General features: G+C 42.0%; 1 long non-coding RNA gene across 3 annotated transcripts in view; it reads right to left on the bottom strand.

Annotated features, from left to right (window-relative positions):
- The window catches only part of LOC128350676 (uncharacterized), a 63,041-nt gene that overhangs the window by 26,814 nt on the left and 17,400 nt on the right, over window positions 1-18,827 (bottom strand). The window contains exons 4-5 of one of the 3 annotated variants that reach the window (XR_008319382.1): window positions 1,338-1,486; window positions 1,121-1,253 (exon numbers count right to left, since the gene is read on the bottom strand). The exons of 1 other annotated variant lie outside the window; for it this stretch is intronic. This is a non-coding gene — a long non-coding RNA (uncharacterized LOC128350676). Of the gene's footprint in view, window positions 1-1,120; window positions 1,254-1,337; window positions 1,487-18,827 lie in introns of those variants that run through there. One more of the 3 variants, XR_008319381.1, reaches the window with a different exon arrangement.

Consider the following 18,827-nt stretch of genomic DNA (forward strand, 5'->3'; position numbering starts at 1 on the left):
GTGATTTAACATGCTATTATGGTAATAAAGCAACATAAACTAACTTGGTACGCTAATACTGCTGTGGAGGAGGTATTTAATTCTTCTTTAACATCTAGTAATGTATATTGGCATTGATAATTGCATGCACCTGGTACTAGTCCTCTGAACCCTCTGGAGAGTGTCAGGGCCCCCTGGAGAGGGGCAAACACAAGGCACAAGCAGCCTGGAACAGAGGAGGCACAGAGTGACGCTCAATCCCCTCTCTGTCCCTGCTCTGAGGCTGGACCCGATAAGCCTAGTCAGGCTGGGTCAAGGAGAAAGGGACATGTCGCCAGACAGTATTATATGTTCAGCTAAGCTACCTTGCCTAATAGATCATGATGTTTCATAATTTTTTCTAAAATATTAATTCCAGTTGTTTTAACAGATGAGTCAGCACACTTCTTCTTTTTTTTAGTTATTACAAACAACCTTCTGCTAAACTTGTGTTTTATTTATGTGTTTGTTTGTTTGTTCCATTTATATACTACCTTCCTAAAGTGGCTCAGGGCAGTTTACATTTAAATCAGAAACATATATACTAAAACAATTAATTTTTTTTAAACAAAAAACATTTATACCAGATTAAAATTAAAACTAGTTATCATTGAAAGCCAGGCTAAAAAGATGGATCTTTAAGGTCCGATAACGGACTCCTCCTGATGATCTTAATAAGCAGTGAGCATTTTGTAGAGAAAGGCGCTCTCTCAGGTAACCTGGACCAAATCCATTCAGGCCTTTAAAGATAATAGACAGTACTTTGTACTTTGCCCAGAAACATATCAGCAGCCAGTTTAACTGTTTAAGAACAGGCATAATGTGGTCTCTCTGGGATACCCCAGAGACCAATTTGGCGGCTGCATTTTGGACTAACTGAAGTTTCTGAACTATGTACAAAGGCTGCAAAACATCTTAACTATCTTCAGTAAGTAAGTTTGGCTGAAGTGTTTATACAACATAAAGTGCTGTAAAATTATAGAGTAAACACACATACATTAACACTGAATGTATGAATGAATGTATGAATGAATTTAGTGTCTCTTCAAAACAACAGGAATAGGTGCAGCAGCCTCACCTATTACTCATCCAGTGAACCTGTTTGGTCACATTCAAAATGATAGCAATGTAAGAACTTTCATGACCCTCAGCCTGGATGGAGAAGGGAGGGAGGATCACCACACTGCAGCTCTTCCAGGCTTTGTGCCCTCTGTTTCATTCAATTCCTTGTCTGCCTATATACAACAAGACAGGGAATGTTGTCTTGTTGCTTCAACATATGCTGATACATCCCCCTAAATAGCAAAAAATTCATGTACCTTGGGGGGGTGAACGTATTAGTGAATGATGCTTCCTCTTTCTTTGGCTTAGTTCTAATTGAGGATGTTACCTAGTGGCTGCTGCCCTTGTTGCTCAGTCCTCCCTTCTGTTCCTACAATTTCCACCTCAATTTACTTTGTACTTGAACCTAAATAAGAGAGATGTCATTACTGTATTCAGTGTCTTTGTTCCACAGATCAATTGGCAAAATAAATGGAAATGGCTGTGGATTTCTGCCATTTACAAACACACTACTATGATTCTGAATCCCCAAGACTCAATACTGCTTTTGAGCTCATGTAACTGCTGAGCTGCAAGCAATTGCAAAAACAAAAGAGGTGCAGAAACAAAAGAGGCTCAGAAAGTCTGAGGTCAAATTAGACACACAGTTCAGCTTGTTATGGTGGCTTAGCTGGTCCACACAGCTAAGAAGAAAAGCAGATAGCATCCATCTTTACTGAGAGAAAAAGTTGCTAGTAGTCAATCAAGCCATTTGACATATGGTTTGATGGGTTCTCAGTTGAATACCCTCTTATAGTAAAAACTTTAAAAGCTACTCACTTGGGAAACACTCAACTGACCCTACACATTTCACTATTTGAATTTTTTGTTATATTCAATCTGAAATCTGGTTATTTCAGATTTCAATCTGGTTTTTGTTTATATTTAAAATGACAAGTGGGAAAAGGTAAGTAGATCATTTCCCCTCAGCCAAATATGTGTCACCAACAAGTGAAATTAGCTTCTTAGGGGTCATTTTTCAAGCTGCTGGGTTTTTTGTTTTTTGTTTTGGTAATTTCTTAAAAGATCTGTATGGAAGTTGGCGAGATGGTGGCCCTGGTCACCCTGTGCCAAATTTTATGTGTATTAGATGGATGGATTGGATTTTATGTCTAATAGGAAGTTCAAACCTTATAATGGAACACAATTTTGACACCTCATTTTACTTCAGGCACTACTGTGCCTGTACAATTTCATGTAAATCCACAATGAACTCATGCCTGCTAACATGTCCTATTCATCTGAATGGGAAAATAGGGACATGGCAGGTATGTGATCTTTAAACAAAAATACTATATTAATCATCATCAGTTTATCTGGTTGCCAGAGCTGGATTAATATATGGCTCTCACAGACAAAGAACTTCATGTTGCATTAGGCTTATAAAGCAAAGAGTCCAGAGGCAAATTAGAATGTAAATATAGGCTTCATTAAAAGAGATTAATTCAGAGTGGACAGGCTGGAAATCTCTTGGAGCAGAGAATGAATTACTGTGTTGTCAGCAATAAGCCAGTTGTCAGTTAGATCTCCATCTTCCAGAAGGTCAGTAAACAAACAAAGGCATACATAAATGTTTTCATCAGCCACCTGACACCCAAATCTGAGGTGTGCCTTAGATCACACCTTAAAGCCTTAAACCCACACAGGGTTTGCTTAATATATGCATCCTGTAGAAAGGATGTATTTAAAGCTATCGTCAAACTTACAATCAAAGTATTTCGAAAGAACCTTCTCTGAAGATGGCACTTTAGAGAATAGCATGTATGAAACCTAAACAAGCCCCTTCCCTAGGAAGTTGACAGTCTAGATTTGTATATTTATGCTAACAACAGAGGGAAAGAAAAATGGCAGAGACAATGGTAGCAGGGGATGGCTGTGTACAAATGCAGTTACAGTACATTTGCTTAGACTTAGTTTCAATTTGGGGGGTGACAACACCTGCCATTTTTGAGTGTATGGCTCATTTATAGAGTAACATTGGGTCTGTGCAAAGAAGAAGGGTGATTTTTTACTAATCTTGATCCTTCCTTCTGCTGCCTGCAATGCTCCACTAAAATATGTCCTTGAGGTTGGGAACATGAAGGGAAGGCTGGGCGGGGGTGGGGGGAGCATCAGGGTACAAATCTCTTTGTTTTTTTAAAAGAGTTTTGGTTAGGTTATTTGGCCTTTGTAGTTTGTTTGTTTAAGTTTGTACAATTATACAAGTGCTAGTTGTACCATTATACATGTAAACAAGTATATGATCCCCTGAACTCAGTCCTCAAAAGAATACACACAATCATTTTAATCTAGATTTAATGTGGATTACCAAATTTAGCATGCTTGTGTGAGACCACATCAAGGCAGGAATCTCACATTCATCTCGGCCCATAAACCACCTTGATATGGATTCACACAATCACACTAATACTGCTAACCCACATTAAATGTAGAGTTGACCCACAGAGTTGAATGATTGTGTGAACCAGGCCACTGTGTTTGCATGTATGCTGACTGGTTGATTGATTGATTGATTTGAATGTGGTGAGTGCAACTGAATGAATGTATACTCACCACATTGTATGTAGTGAGTGTACTATCCAGACAGTGGTATCTGTTTATATGTATTCTAGATGTTCTCGAAGAGAATCTCTCCTTACCCAACTCAGTGCACTGTGATTGCCAGACCAAACTTTGAAAAATCTAATGACACACTAACGCTGTGCACACAACCATAATTGCTGGCGAGGTGGAAGGCTAGCGGGGAGGCAGGCTCCTGTCTGCCTCCCTGCACATGATCACGCTTCTCAATTCCCCCTGGCACTCACTGTGGCACATGAGTGGTGCTGCGGCAAGTGGTAGAGCAGGGAGCTGGAGGAGGAAGTCCTCCAGCATCCTTCAATGCACTGTGTCAGGAGCACAGTGCATTAAGGGACCCTCCCTCAAACTGAATGCTCTTGCCACCTGTCTCTGTGTATGCTCAGGCTGCTGTAGCCTGAGCACACACACACAATCCTAGTTCCAGGTAAAAAACCATTTGAAAAACCTGGGCTACTAGAGGAGGCAGCACCTGAATCGGCCTCGATCCCAGCACTGCACACAAGCAGCTCTACTCAGGTAGGGCTGCCCTAACCCACATCACTGTGGGATTGCGGCATACAGGAAAACCTCGGTATTCATGAGGTGTGTGGTTTCTGTTCCCGACTAGTGCTACGGTTACCGAAACAGCAAATACTGAGTAATTAGGGCAATAACATCATGGGGGTTAGGTTCCTAGAGGCCTGAAATTTGTGGGGAAAATGGGCAAAAATGGGGGGGGGTGCTAAATAAAGTACCCTACCTTAGTCCATGGGCCTCCAGCACTCCAGCAATGCCCCCCCCATGCCAATTTTTTTTGGCAGGTTGTTTGCAAAGAATTTGTGATTTTCAGATATATTTTTTTAAAGAAACAAGCAGCAAAATGGCTCCTAGTCACAAAATGGCAGGCAGAAATGATCTTGGAGGTCATTTCCATCCACCCCTGACCCACAGATATGCAGCTCTTAACCCTTTGAGTGCCAACTTTAATCTCATATGCCATGGTCGGGTGCCAACCACCCAACTGCGGATACACGAAGCTGTGGGTGTCAGGTCTGCCCATGCCAAAGTTTGCCTGTATCTCCCAAAGAGCATTGCTTGCATTTCATTGTTTTCTATGTGCAGCCTCCAAACTTTCTTGACAATTCTGAAAGTATGCTTTAATTCCTGTAAACTAGCAATACTTTTTCTCACCTTTCTACCTCTTAGATGTTTATATGCCTGATAGCACTTATGCAAATACTTCTGCTTAAGATACACATCCTGGCAACACCCCTGCAAGCTGTTATTAGCCATAATAAATGTTTCATAAAACATATTAATTTAATTAGATTCACCCCAACAGTTAATGGCAGGTAAAGAAAAGGGGAAGGAGAGACACCCTGTAATTTCTGAAACAGGGCCCTAAACATTAGAGCAATATTCAAAAGTAGTTTTGCTCAGATCTTATCCCCCTAACTTTTTTTTTAAATCAAAAGTAATGGATGTTTGAACAAGAAAAAGCAATAAAAATAAGCCAAGAAAATGTGATGGAATGGAGAAAACTGGATGATTGTGGCTTGAGTTCTGATAAGAAATATATCAGATGTGTCAGAGTGCTAATTAGGAACACAATAAAAGAAACTGATAACCCTTTCATTTCCTAACAACCCTGTTGCCTGCCAGAAAACTGAATACAAGGGCAGCAGTAGTCAGTGGTGGCTTCCTGTAACAGAATAGATAAGCAGAAATGGAATACAGTCAGCAAATTCCAAGGTGCAGAACAACAAACTGATGTAGCTATTGCTATCTGTTTCTCATCCTGCTACTTGTTTGTATGGTTTTATTGCATTTTATGCTTGACATCTTTATTTAACTTTTAAATAACTGCTTTGAAAATTTTACGTAGACAATTGGAATAAAAATATACAGAAATAAACTAATTTTATCCAGAAGGAGAACAAACTGTAGTAATTCTATCCAAGTGCACATTTTTTCTCATCTTCATGAAAGAAATACATGGTTAAAGCAATCCTATGTACACTGCTCTAAGCTCCAGTAGGGATTTATTTCTAGATCTCCACTAAAACAGTCCACACTTTCCCACTAAGATGCATATTTGAGGCCACTTCTGGTGTAATTCTATCCGAATGCACATTTTTTCTCATCTTCATGCAAAATACACGTGAATGTCTGAGCACAGGAAGCTGCCATATACTGAGTCAGGCCATCGGTCTTTCTAGCTCAGTATTGTCTTCACAGACTGGCAGTGGCTTCTCCAAGTTTGCAGGCTGGAGTCTCTCTCAGCCACTTGGTATATAATTGTGCTTTGGCAATGTACTGTATGTTTTGGTAGTTTGTTGGTTCAATAAAAAAAATCTTGTCCTATTTTTTTAAAAAAAATATCTTGTCCTATCTTGGAAAAGCCAGGGAGGGAACTTGGAACCTTCTGCTCTTCCCAGAGCGGCTCCATCCCCTGAGGGGAATATCTTACAGTGCTCACACTTCTAGTCTCCCATTCATATGCAACCAGGGCGGACCCTGCTTATGTAAGGGGACAAGTCACGCTCAGTACAAGACCAGCTCTCCTCTAAATGGTCTGGATAGGTGTCTACATATCTGTTCATACACCAAAGCACATGCTCAGAAGGCTGGTTCACACAGTCAAAAGCCACTTCCATTGATATATTCCAGTTGCTTCAGGAAACATTTTCTGTGAATGACCTGGGCTCTCCACAGCTAAAGCCACAGATCCCCATAATTGCAACAGCTCAGTACATCCTGGAGAGCATCCCTGGGAAGCTGTGATAGTATCTGGACATATGTACTTCATGCATATGAACTTCATGCATATGTCCATAGATCCTGGACATATGTACTTCATGCATATGTGCAAGCAGTATAGCTGTCATATGGAATGAATGAATGAATGAATGAATGAATGAATGAATGAATAAATAAATAAATAAATAAATACGTGGTTCAAAGCAATCCTATTAAAGATACGTTCAACTGCAAAGAGGAGTTTTATCTTAAAGTCCTAAAGGTATGAATTCCCAGGCAGGCTATGGAAAGAGGCTTTAGAGAAGGAGGCAGCTGGATTTAAGAAAAAGGAGCAAGTATAGAGATGGGCCCATCGAGAGGCAAACGTTCATATTACATGAGCTTCTACTGGCATAGAAACCTCAAGGCTGCCTTGAACTACCGAAGGACCTTGTTCCTCACGGATAGCTTGGTCAGAAGCAGGGGTGAGAAGATCAGAGGGGTTAGGTCAATGCTGCTCAACTTCGGCCCTCCTGCAGATGTTGGCCTACAATTCCCATAATCCCTGGCTACTGGCCACTGTGGCTGGGAATGATGGGAGATGTAGTTCAAAAACAGTTGGGGGACCTAAGTTGAGCAGGCCTGGGTTAGGTGATAGAATCCCCATGAATCCATGGGGATGCCTTCTCTGTGGTGAAGGGTGGGGGGGGGAACCAGCTTCCTATGTTGGTGAGGAAGACTGGGAAGATCGGGCTCGGCCAGAGAACCGATCTGGAAATTGGCACAAAGAGCTGGACACAGCCTGGTATGATGGCATATGAGCAGCAGATCGCCCAAGCTATTGGTAACTCCAAGGTCTGTGTGGGTCACCAAGGAGCACACTGGATCATGGAACTGGGACTTAATATACACAAGAACATGTTCTGGGGCAACATTCCTGTTGCTCTTCTTTGCTGAATAGGTGTGCTGGGTGGAACCTGCAAGGATTCCATTGTTGCTGATCACTCTTCCTGAGTGTAACAATGTGTGAATGGCCAAGGCAAGCCAAGGCTGATTGTCATGAAAATAGATGTGAGAAGGGGAAATCTGCATGGATGGAGGGTCCAATAATCCAATCAGTACTTTTAATGGGTGCTCCTCGAGGACTAGGACTGGGAAGGCCTGAGTTCAAATCCCCATTCAGCCATGAAACTCACTGGGTGACTCTGGGCCAGTCACATATCGCTCAGCGTAACCCACCTCACAGGGTTGCTGTGAGGATAAACATAACCATGTATACTGCTCTAGGCTCCAGAAGTGGGATATAAATGTAATTTCTTTAAAAAAACAAAACAAAAAAAAAAATTCAATGCCACTTTTCTGAGGGGGGAGTCTTCTGAGAGCCTTATCTGCATTCTTCCTGCAGAGTTAATTGGTGTATTAGCTGGCTGCTATCATTTAAGAAAGCAGGGGAGGCTGAGGCAGTTCACTCCGAGTGCAAAGTGGCCTTGGCTGGAAGTTAACCTGCTTTAGTTAATTTCTGGGGTCTACTTAGGGTATCCCAACATAGGGAGGGTGTGCACCTGATCCCCTTTCCAATTTGCTTGTTAGTAGCCAAATATAGGGGTGACTGGCCCACTGTCAACTAAGTGACTTGTCCTCAATATGCCAACAAACAGAGAGCTCATGTGCTCTCTGGATATGAATGGGATGCCCTGCCCCTAACTTACACATGTGCATGGTCTGAATATGCACATGCACATGACTATGCTCTATGCACAAACTGTACACAAGTTGGCTTGTCTGCAACATCAGGAATCATGCTTTTGGCAGGGCTTCGGATCACCTATAGAAGCCTAAATATGTATATTTTGTATGTAGGTAATGGGCCATTAAGATTAAGCAGAGGCAGTCTTACCACTGGACTTCGGGGCCAGCCACCACATGGGTGGTGTGGTCACTGCACTGTGCTGCTGGCCTGCGCTATGCTGGGTGGCTGAGTGGAATTGTGACCTGCGCTGGGTGCTTTAGAGACAGAGGAGGAAGAGGAGGAAGAAATATGTGGGATGGGAATATGTAAAGTTGTGTGTTGAAATGTTTCTGCTAATGTATATTTGCACAAATATACTGTACCTGTTTTATATTCTTACAGTCTTGTGAGTTCAATTGCTGTTAGTGCCCTCAAAAACACATGTGTTAAAAATACTACGTGTCTTACGGTCTCTGTGTGTGTGTTGGGGCGGGCTCCAAAGTGTGTGTGTGTGGGGGGGGGCGGCTCCAAAGGCCTTTAGGTCCAGGCTCCAAAATTACCTAGGTGCGATTAAGTATCCATTGGCCCTTTCAGTCTATTCATCCATTGGAGAAATATAGACATACATACATCTGGCATGTACCTATGCTCTCACCTAAGGTCTGGCAGACTTATTAACCAAACCATAAATAGTGTAGGTTGGAGGTAGAACATTGCCACCACAATCCACTTCTCCCATGAATTTATTCTTGATCATGTGAAAAGGTCAGCTACTCTACAAATCTCCATGTTTTAAAATAACTGTGGCCCAGTTTGCATTTCCACGTTTAGATGACCAGTTCTGCTCCCATGGGATTAAGAGGTGAGTGCACCATGACTGCACATGTTTCCCCGCTTGGTGCACTGTTCCTTAATCAGTATGGGGAGGATTAGTCTGAAAGTCCTACATGATGTAGCACGGAGAAAGACAGTTTGGATGACCTGTGCACCTAAGAGATTAAGGACCAGCATGCTGGAGGCAAATTTGCATGCTTACACCTTAATCACATTGGAATATATTATATGAACTGGCCCCATAGAACAACCAGGAATCAAAGTTTACTGGTCAATTAGGCTGTCATTCTGTCCCTTTCACAAATAACTTCCCCTGCTTTCTACTCTGATGTGGCCATTTCTGTTTCTTATTGTACCCACCCACAACATCCTTGCTTGCTGGTGTGTCTGTTTTCTTTCACATGCTTGAAGTGACATTGGTATGCTTGATTGGTAGTGGGGGTTTCTGAACAAGGCAGAAAGAAAACGCCAATATGCAGGCAGTAGTACAACTGCAGCAATCTATGAAAAGCCATCAAGATTCAGCACTGGCCTTTTCTAAAGAGCAAAATGCTGCTCCCATCTTCCCAGGGTCTACCCTCTGAGATCGGCTTTAGCTTTCTTCATAGTACAGGCAGCCCTACGATGCTGTGTTTGTGGAAGAAGCATTTCTCGGGAGGGGGAAGGGTTTCAGAAAAAGAGCGCTGGCTATGCTGGCTGCAGGAATGCTTGCAGCTCCCAGTGCTATCACAAGGTTAAGGTGGCAGGCAGCAGCTGGGTCATGGAGGCTCTAGAGATCTTACTAGCTGCTTTCGGTCAGTGTTATTCTCTCAGTTGTCAGCTGACAACAATATTCAGCTAAGTTGCACTCATGCCAGCATGGCTTCAACGAGGACTGACACAGGGGCAAAGCTGTCACTTTCCCCAGGTAAAATCCAGAAAAGGTTGTTGTCACAGGATCGGGGTCACATTGCTGCCTGTAAATTTATGATGGAAAAATATGTTGCTTCACTGGACTTCACTGCCTTATAAGCTACTATTCCTCCTTTCATGCTAGAAAGAGCTTGGGGGTTAGGATAGAGGGAAGAAATGAATAGCACAAAATGTAAAGGCAATTCAAACATATGACCACATTGCCCAAAAAAGTTCAAATATAGGAGGAAGCTTTGTTTCTCTGAAACTAGGCATCTGGAACTGTTTGTTCAGCAGGTAACTGCAGTAAGTTCCTTAGTTGCATAGTATGATTGGAAACAGAGCTAGTGGTTGGGCAGGTGGGCACGGAGCTGGACTAGATTATCTTTTCACATCTTTATGATCCCTTAATAATCGGGGGGGGGGACAAAAGAATTTTATGCAACTACAGCACAATACATTTATTGTAACATAAGCTCCCCTTCATGAGATGATGGATAATCTTCAGTTTCCACGTATATATGTATAGCAGAAACACATTTAAACAATGCTGTAAAAATGCAAGAGGTATTAGCCCTATTCAGACATTACATTATATGTGCGTACAGGTGTCTGTACATGTATACATGTTTTTGCATGAATGTACATGCACTCATTTTAGAAAGTGAACCTGGTACAGGTTCTGTCAATGCAAGATACACATAGGAAGTATACTACTGTAAGTGTGTTGACGTAATGAGTCATTTCAGATGAAACTTTGGCCACCAACTCCAGTGCACATGATAAGAATGTGTGCATGCCTGGAATGCATATATCCTTTCTCCTAGTGTGCTGAGGTGTCTAGTTGCATGGGGGAGGAGGTTGTCTGAATCATTCCTCTGTATGCACTACAAAGACTAGTTTAAGCTAGTATAATTTATAGCATGTGTGGAGGAACAGTCTGGGCAGGTTTAGAGGAACAGTCCCCCCAGTGTACCAAAAGGGCAAAATGATGTGCACACCTGCAGTGTGCACATGTTTTATGGAGTGTGTTCTGGCCAGCGGATGAAATATCATCTGAAATGGCCCAGTGTGTGAATAACTGTACGTGAAGGCGTGTGTGTGTGTGTGTGTGTGTGTGTACTGTAGACAGACTGTACATGCACTGAACATCATGTGTAAGCAGGGCTACTGTCTGCCCCAATTCTATGTAAAGTTAAAATGCATGTAAGAGAAGCAGCACAGTGATAATTCACAAGAGTAGCTGGTGATAAAATCATCCTAGCCTAGTTAATTTATTACAGGTAATATGACAGGGAACCATTATCTTAGTTCAAGCCTTAATTTATTTATTTTTACATTTATATCGCGCTCTACCTCACAGTGGGGAAATGCTTGACTAACAAGCAGAAGGTTGCCAGTTTGAATCCCCACTGGTACTATATCAGACAGCAGCGATATAGGAAGATGCTGAAAGGCATCATCTCATGAGCCAGTATGGTGTAGTGGTTAGAGTGCTGGACTGGGACCGGGGAGACCCGAGTTCAAATCCCCATTCAGCCATGAGACTTGCTGGGTGACTCTGGGCCAGTCACTTCTCTCTCAGCCTAACCTACTTCACAGGGTTGTTGTGAAAGAGAAACTCAAGTATGTAATACACCGCTCTGGGCTCCTTGGAGGAAGAGCGGGATATAAATGTAATTGTAATAATAATAATAATATTGCATGGGAGGAGGCAATGGTAAACCCCTCCTGTATTCTACCAAAGAAAACCATAAGGCTTTGTGGGTGCTAGGAGTCAAAATTGACTTGATGACACACTTTACCTACCACCAAGGAGCTCAGGGCAGTGTACATGGTTATGTTTATCCACATTAAAAACCCTATGAGGTAAGTTGGGCTGAGAGAAACGTGCCTGGCCCAGAATCACACAGTCAGTTTAATGGCTGAATGGGGATTTGAACTCAGGTCTCCCGGATCCTAGTCTAGCATTCTAACCTACACCATGTAGAATCCAGAGGAAAGAGCTGTAGTATGCAAGGACAAGTCAGTGGAGATCAGAAATATTAATGGTTTATTCAAATATATATTATTTACAGAGAGGCAAGTACAGTCTGCTTTCAGTGCTCTTGCTGCTGGCTGTTTGTTAGTCCTACTGGCTGTTTGTTAGTCCTGATAAAAGTAACTAAAGTCCATTCAAAAGCTGGCCCAGATCAAGGAATTGATTAACCAAAAACACCACACACCACACTGGCTCTCATTGTTCAAGCCTACTTCAGTTCTCTGAGTTCAAGCCTAGAAAACAGTAATCTCACTTTAAGCCTTCACAAGACCTTCAAAGCTTTCACGAGGCTTCCTTTACATTACAGTACTTGTGTTATGTGTTATTTTTGCTGCAGCAGTCCAACATGACTAGCCCTATGGAAAGTCAGCATAGTGTAGTGGTTAGAGTGTTGGACTAGGATCAGGAAGACCCGAGTTCAAATCCCCATTCAACCATGGAACTCACTGGGTGACTCTGGGCCAGTCATGTATCTCTCAGCCTAACCTACCTCAAAGGGCTGTTGTGAGGATAAAAATAACCATGTACACCACTCTGAACTCCTTGGAAGAAGAGCGAGATAGATAGATAGATAGATAGATAGATAATCATCTATCTATCCAGGTATATGAAAAGTTCGCTAGTTCTTAGCTCTCACTGACAGCTAGATCAGTCAGTAGAATGAAGCTGTCCTAAGTGCTACCGATTTTTCAGAAAAATTGAGCTATAATAGCAAAAAAAGGAACTTTGGAGCATCAGTGCTTAAGTTGTAGCATTCTCATGGTGAGCATTTTATGCAGACAAGCCCTTTGTATGTGTAGTAGTTTACTCAGCGTTTTGAATTACAAGCTGAGCCTGTTGTTTGACTAGATGATAGCATGTTGGCAGGCAATGGTGTGGCTGCTTTTGTTTCTGTTCTGGACAGCTTTATCTCAACATGCCATATATGGAGCTATCGCTGCTTGCCTCTGAAGGGCTCTCTCTGATATGGTGTGATAAGGCCCACAAAGCAGTTTGGGAAATGCTTCAAACACACAGCAGCAGCACACAAATGATTCCTTGTTCAAATAATGTGTTTTGAAATTATTATCTTTGATAAATCTCTTCTCCAATAGTCTTGTCTTCATTGCTTGTTTTCAGTACTTTCCTTACAGTGATTTAGTCTAAGAGAAGCGTGTGACAAGAGTATGTCAAGGTTCATTTGCTAAGTGTTCGTCCTTTAACCTGTTTTAAGGTGGTGTGTTTTTTTTAAGGATGCTATTTTTAGTGGGCTTTTATCTTGCTGTAGCATTGCATTTTATGATTTAAATAGCATTTGCTTGAATTTTGTAAGCTGGTTTGTGAGGCCCTATGGCCTGAAAGGTAGGGTCAACAAAACTTTGAATTAATAAATATAAATGACCTGAATCTCCTGCCATTTAGTTTCATAGGATGACACTAGCTTCTAGCATTATGGGAAAGGGAGATAAATTTCTCCCTGAGGTTTCCCAGACTGTCAGCTTTACTGTAAGAGCAAGTTACTTAAGAGCAGATAAAGTGTTTAAGCATAAATAAGCATAAATTGGACTGAAGCTGAGGCCATTCACATTGCTATTTTTTATTACAGTTGGTGATGGTTTCTTATGGCTCCTACTGGTTTTTCAAACCTAGGATTGTTCATCAGCATGCACCCTGACCTTCTCTCCCATTTCTGGCCAATAGAAGAAGTGGAGTGTCCAGCCTCCTCCTTCCTATTCATGCATTCACATGTGCACAGGTAGGGAAGGGGTGCGTGTGTGTGTGCCTGGTGGATGGTCTGCATTTTTAAAAAAAAAACTTTACTATTTGTTTAAGACATCTTCAAAAAGTCCTATATGTGGCTTGTTTCACTGAGGAAATTGCAAAAGCTTCTAGAACTAAAGCTCCACCTTGGACCATCATTCCACCCTGATGTGAAGGAATTTGCCCTTTTCCTTCATGAAAAAGGTGGAACACCACCCCACTTTTATATTTCTGGAATAACTGGGCATAGAGTTCTGAAATTGGGCAGAGATATAGGATAGGATGTTAGGATTCTAGGGATGTGCATGAAATGGGGTTTGTGTTATGTTCCAAGCTTGTAACTGTAAATGCCCAGAACAAGCCCTTCATTTGAAGGGTGTTCTGTTTCCACTTGAAACACTCAAAACATCCCTTCTGAGCTTGAATGTTCTGAGCTTGGAATTGTCTGCACACCTCTACAGGATTCTGTGTTTTTCATTTCAAGGAAATTGGCCACTCCGCTTATTTTTAATGATTTTAAAAAATATTTCTTATTAAAACTTCAGACAAGTCCTATGTGATATGTTTCATGGCAGAAAATTACAAAAACTTCTGAAACTGAAGCTCCCCTCCCCTCTGACAATCATTCCACTCCTATGTGGAGAAATCTGCCCTTTGCCTTCATGAAAAAGGGGAATACCATCCCTTTTCCTGCCCCCCATATATATTTCTGGAATGGCTGAGCAGAAATCTTTGAAAAGTTGCGCAAAATGTCTTACAGGGTGACAGGAGTATGTGTATTTAATTTCAAGCAATTCAATCAATCTATTGATTTTTAATGATTTTTCCCCTACTGCAGTAAAGCTGCCAGAAAGAGTTATATCTATCCAATCCATACATTACTTCACACCTAGTGAAAGTGGAACTGTCACATCCAATAAACAAAAACACTTTGCCTAGGATTAGTGGATTGGATAACTGGCAGCTGTAGTTATAGAAGTAGGGCAGAGAAAACAAGTCTACCCAGAGTGGTGTCATCAGAACTCCCCAAAGCCACACCTCCTTCATAGGGTTCATCCACTCTGTGGGTCTCTTCACATGGGTCTGCAGAAATGCCAGAGTGTCCTATGAAACTGTTTTCAACACTCCCACAAAGTGCAAATTTATAACACATATACTATGCATTGAGGGTCAATTGTCAAGAAAAAAGTTGCGTAATGCCACTGGCTGTATGAACTACATCTTACTGTTGCTGTACTGAAGTAGCTGTAAATCACTCCATTGTATGATCTCCCTACTACCCTAAGTGTAGTGAAGCAGGAGTAAATCACCATTTGGGAAAGCTCCCTGTTCACTTTTTTGACACGATGCAGAAGTCTTTCTTATGTTTTCCCTCCTTGTAGCCTTTTATCTAAACTTGTTCCAAATAGGTTATCCTCTCCTTGTAGGGAAGGTGGTCCTGGCACCTAATCATTTTGGACACCGTTTTCTGCTCCTTTTCCAACTTGGATTGTTTGTTTATCTCGCCCCATACACAAGTCTTTAGGAGTGTACAAATGGTTAAAGCCATTTGTACATTGCCTAAAGACTCATGTATGGGTGATATAAACAAACAAACAATCCAAGTTGGAAAAGGAGCAGAAAGGGGCATCCAAAATGATTAGGTGCTTGGAGCATCTTTCCTACATGGAGAGGAAATTAAACTAAATTAAAACAGTTAAAAAATTCAATCTTATACAGCCAAATGTATATGAAAAATTTATATTTTAAGACATCATCATTATTAATTATTAGTATTATTATTATTATTACATTTATATCCCGCTCTTCCTCCATGGAGCCCAGAGCGGTGTACTACATACTTGAGTTTCTCTTTCACAACAACCCTATGAAGTAGGTTAGGCTGAGAGAGAAGTGACTGGCCCAGAGTCACCCAGCTAGTTTCATGGCTGAATGGGGATTTTAACTCGGGTCTCCCCGGTCCTAGTCCAGCACTCTAACCACTACACCACACTGGCTCTCATAAGAACAGCTCTGCTGGATGATAGGCCCAATGCCCATCTAGTCCAGCACTCTGTTTCACACAGTGGCCCACCAGATGCCACTGGAAGCCTACAGGCAGGAGTTGAGGGCATGCCCTCTCTCCTGCTGTTACTCCCCTGCAACTGGTACTCAGAGGCATCCTGCCTTTGAGGCTGGAGGTGGCCTATAGCCCTCTGACTAGTAGCCATTGATTGATCCATGAAGTTATCCAAACCCCTCCTAAAGCCATCCTATCCCACATCTCAGTGAAGAGAGAGGATGAGATTAGGAACTTATTAAAACATGCTCTAAGAACACTTGTCACACTATGGGGCGATTCTCACAATCAACAAAAATAAGGCTAGCAGAGGCTAGCCCGATTTTTGTTGACCGTAAGAACCACTGGGATCGCAGCCGAGCCCAGTGGTTCTTGAGCAGGTAAACCAATTGAGAACCCCTGCTAAAAAGCAGGTTTGCGGAGCGAGCGCTCCAGCCAACCTGCTTTTTAGGATCGTGAGTAGCCGTGGCACGCCTTCACGCCGCGCCTACTCATGAGTAGACCCCTGGCCAGGAGGCGAAAAGCTGGCTCTGGGGGACTCCCCAGTATGCCTTGCGCGCTTGTGCAGGGCATACTGGGGCTTGCGGGGCCATGCGGGCCCCGCTCCCCCCACCCCCACCAGCTCCGTCACAGAGCCGGCCATCGTGTGGGCAGCCGATCCAGCCGCCCAGGGCTCCCTGCCCGCTCGTGAGCGGGGAGAGTGGGCTTAGCCCACTCTTCCTGCTCACTGCCCCAAACCGGGTCTCACTGATTGTGAGAACCGGTCCTATTTTTCCCAGGATCCAGTGCAGGAAACCACTGTAGTTAAAGTGGTATAAAACACAAATAGTGTACATGTGCCCAAAGCAGGAAGCAGGCCTTCTTTCTGCTAGGAGAGGTATATACCTTCTTCCAATCCACTCCAGTTTGTTGAAGTCTCCTCTGTATTTCTTCCATTATTCCTGATTTGTTTTCACATTTATGCTTTTCAAAAGCTCTATTTTAGATCCCGTGCAAGTGAACTGAACTTTCAGAGGAAGACATTCCTTAAATAAACCAACCTGAATATTTAAGAAAGGAATTCTTATTGTTCAGTATCTCTGACTACTTAAAATAGTTGAGTTGGCATCCAAGTTGACTTGAATGCAAATGGTCCCCGCAGGCTGTTTGAGCTAAAGAGCTGTTTGTTTTATTCAATTGCATTTTTGGATTTTTATTTAGTTCCTCCCTAGGGGAGACTTCAAACTGGGCTGATGTATGCTTGCCTTCTCAACTTATTATATCCAGCTATTATATATTCATTTATCCTTATGTTTTAATTAGTAATTGTTGAGCTCAGTCTAATTGGTTTTCATTGCACTTTTGATATCATTGAAAATCCTCCCTGTATCATGTTTCCTTAGTGAACTAGATTTTGAAACTAAGAGATCCCAGAAAGACCACACATAAAGCTCCTATATTTGTGAATTTGCACATAAAGAATTCTTGTTTGCTGACCACCATAATCCACCAATGCTAAGTGTGTGCAGGCAATACTCTCCTTGCCCCCCCTTCTTTGGTAGCAAAAATAATAGGATGTCCAGTGTAGGGATTTTTTTTAACCTAACCAAAGGTATTCATGCAAACATTACAAATGCTAGACATACTGCATCTCCCCCCCCCCTTAACCTCTGTACTTTGAAATGTCTCTATATATACTTAGGTAGCCATTAAGTATATTGACTGACATCCAAACTCCCCTTTTCTTCCTTTTTCTCTGAAGCCCACTGTGGCTACTAGAAATATGTCCCTGAGGGCTGTGCAACCCTCCCTCCGAGCACCAACACAGCACTAGTTGTGTGAATGCTGCATTAGAGTACCAGTTCTGTGTTAGAATGGATGCCAGCCATTGTTTTCGTTCCAGGTCTTGGCTGACACACAAATGCCTTATAGCTAGAAAGGTAACAGTCTGTGACCAACACTTTTTGCAAAACATAGGTGTCAGCTAGATTTTCTAGGAGCCAAACTCGAGGTACAACCTGCTTCCTGACCACTGCAAGAACTGTTGTCAGGTAAAATTGTTTAGTCACCAGTAGCTCATACATGCCAACATGCCCCTATTTTCCCATTCAGGTGAATGGGAAAATAGGGACATGTTGGCAGGTTTGGTAGCTTCTAGGGATCTGGATTTGATTTTATTCTTCCTTTTGGCAACTCTGTCTATGTTGATTGCTCATTTCACTTCCTGTCACATCTCCATTATATTTTCAGCTTCTTTATGCTATATTTATCTTTCGCCATGTATGCCTGAGTCTACCTGGATACCTTAAGGACCACTTTCCCCCCAAATGAACCTGGTTGTGCACTTAGTTTAACCGAGGCCTGTATTTTTCAACTACAGTCACTCCTCTACTCCAGAACAAGCAGCACCACTCATTGCAGCCAGGTCAATTTCAGGAACCAAGCCAATCCCTTAGCTTCCTTCGTGGCCAGGAACTGGGCTGGGTAAAATCATCTGTGCATGGAGGGTGCAGGATCATCTTCCATACACATTTCTGCAGGCCTTGTACTGACCTCTCTCCCTACCCCAGTCTTTCTTGCCACATGGTCTTGGACAGGAAGAAGAAACTAGCTTAAAAAGCAGACTGGAAGTTTTGGCCTAAATCTGAAAATAGAGGTTTTTTCTAATAGGAATCTGGCCCATTTTTTGAAGAAGTTTGAAAATGTCAAGCAAGCTTCTTTAAACTAACAACATACATATATGAATACGAAGAATATTTATATACCTCTTTTCAAAAAAGGTCCCAAAGATATAAATAATATAAATAAATAAGACACTTAATCCATCCTAAAAACCCTTATCCATTCCAAAAAGGAAACATAAGATAGAAACCAGGAACAACCACTAGACAGATGTTGTCCTGGGGATGGATAGGGCCCGTTGCTTTCTGCTAAATAAAGAGAATCACCACTTTTAAAAGGTGCCTCTTTGCTCTGTTATCAATTAAAAATTAATTAACTGGTTAGCAATTAAGTATTAATGAAGATAATAACATCAATTAACTTAGACTATAAGTGTTTACTATTTAGCAAGATCTTCACTCTCATCATAATGGTTTTTGCCACCCCTTTGCTCCCTCAAACTAGTTGTTCTAGAA

This window comes from Hemicordylus capensis, chromosome 3 (genome assembly GCF_027244095.1).
Source record: "Hemicordylus capensis ecotype Gifberg chromosome 3, rHemCap1.1.pri, whole genome shotgun sequence".
Lineage (NCBI taxonomy): Eukaryota > Metazoa > Chordata > Lepidosauria > Squamata > Cordylidae > Hemicordylus > Hemicordylus capensis.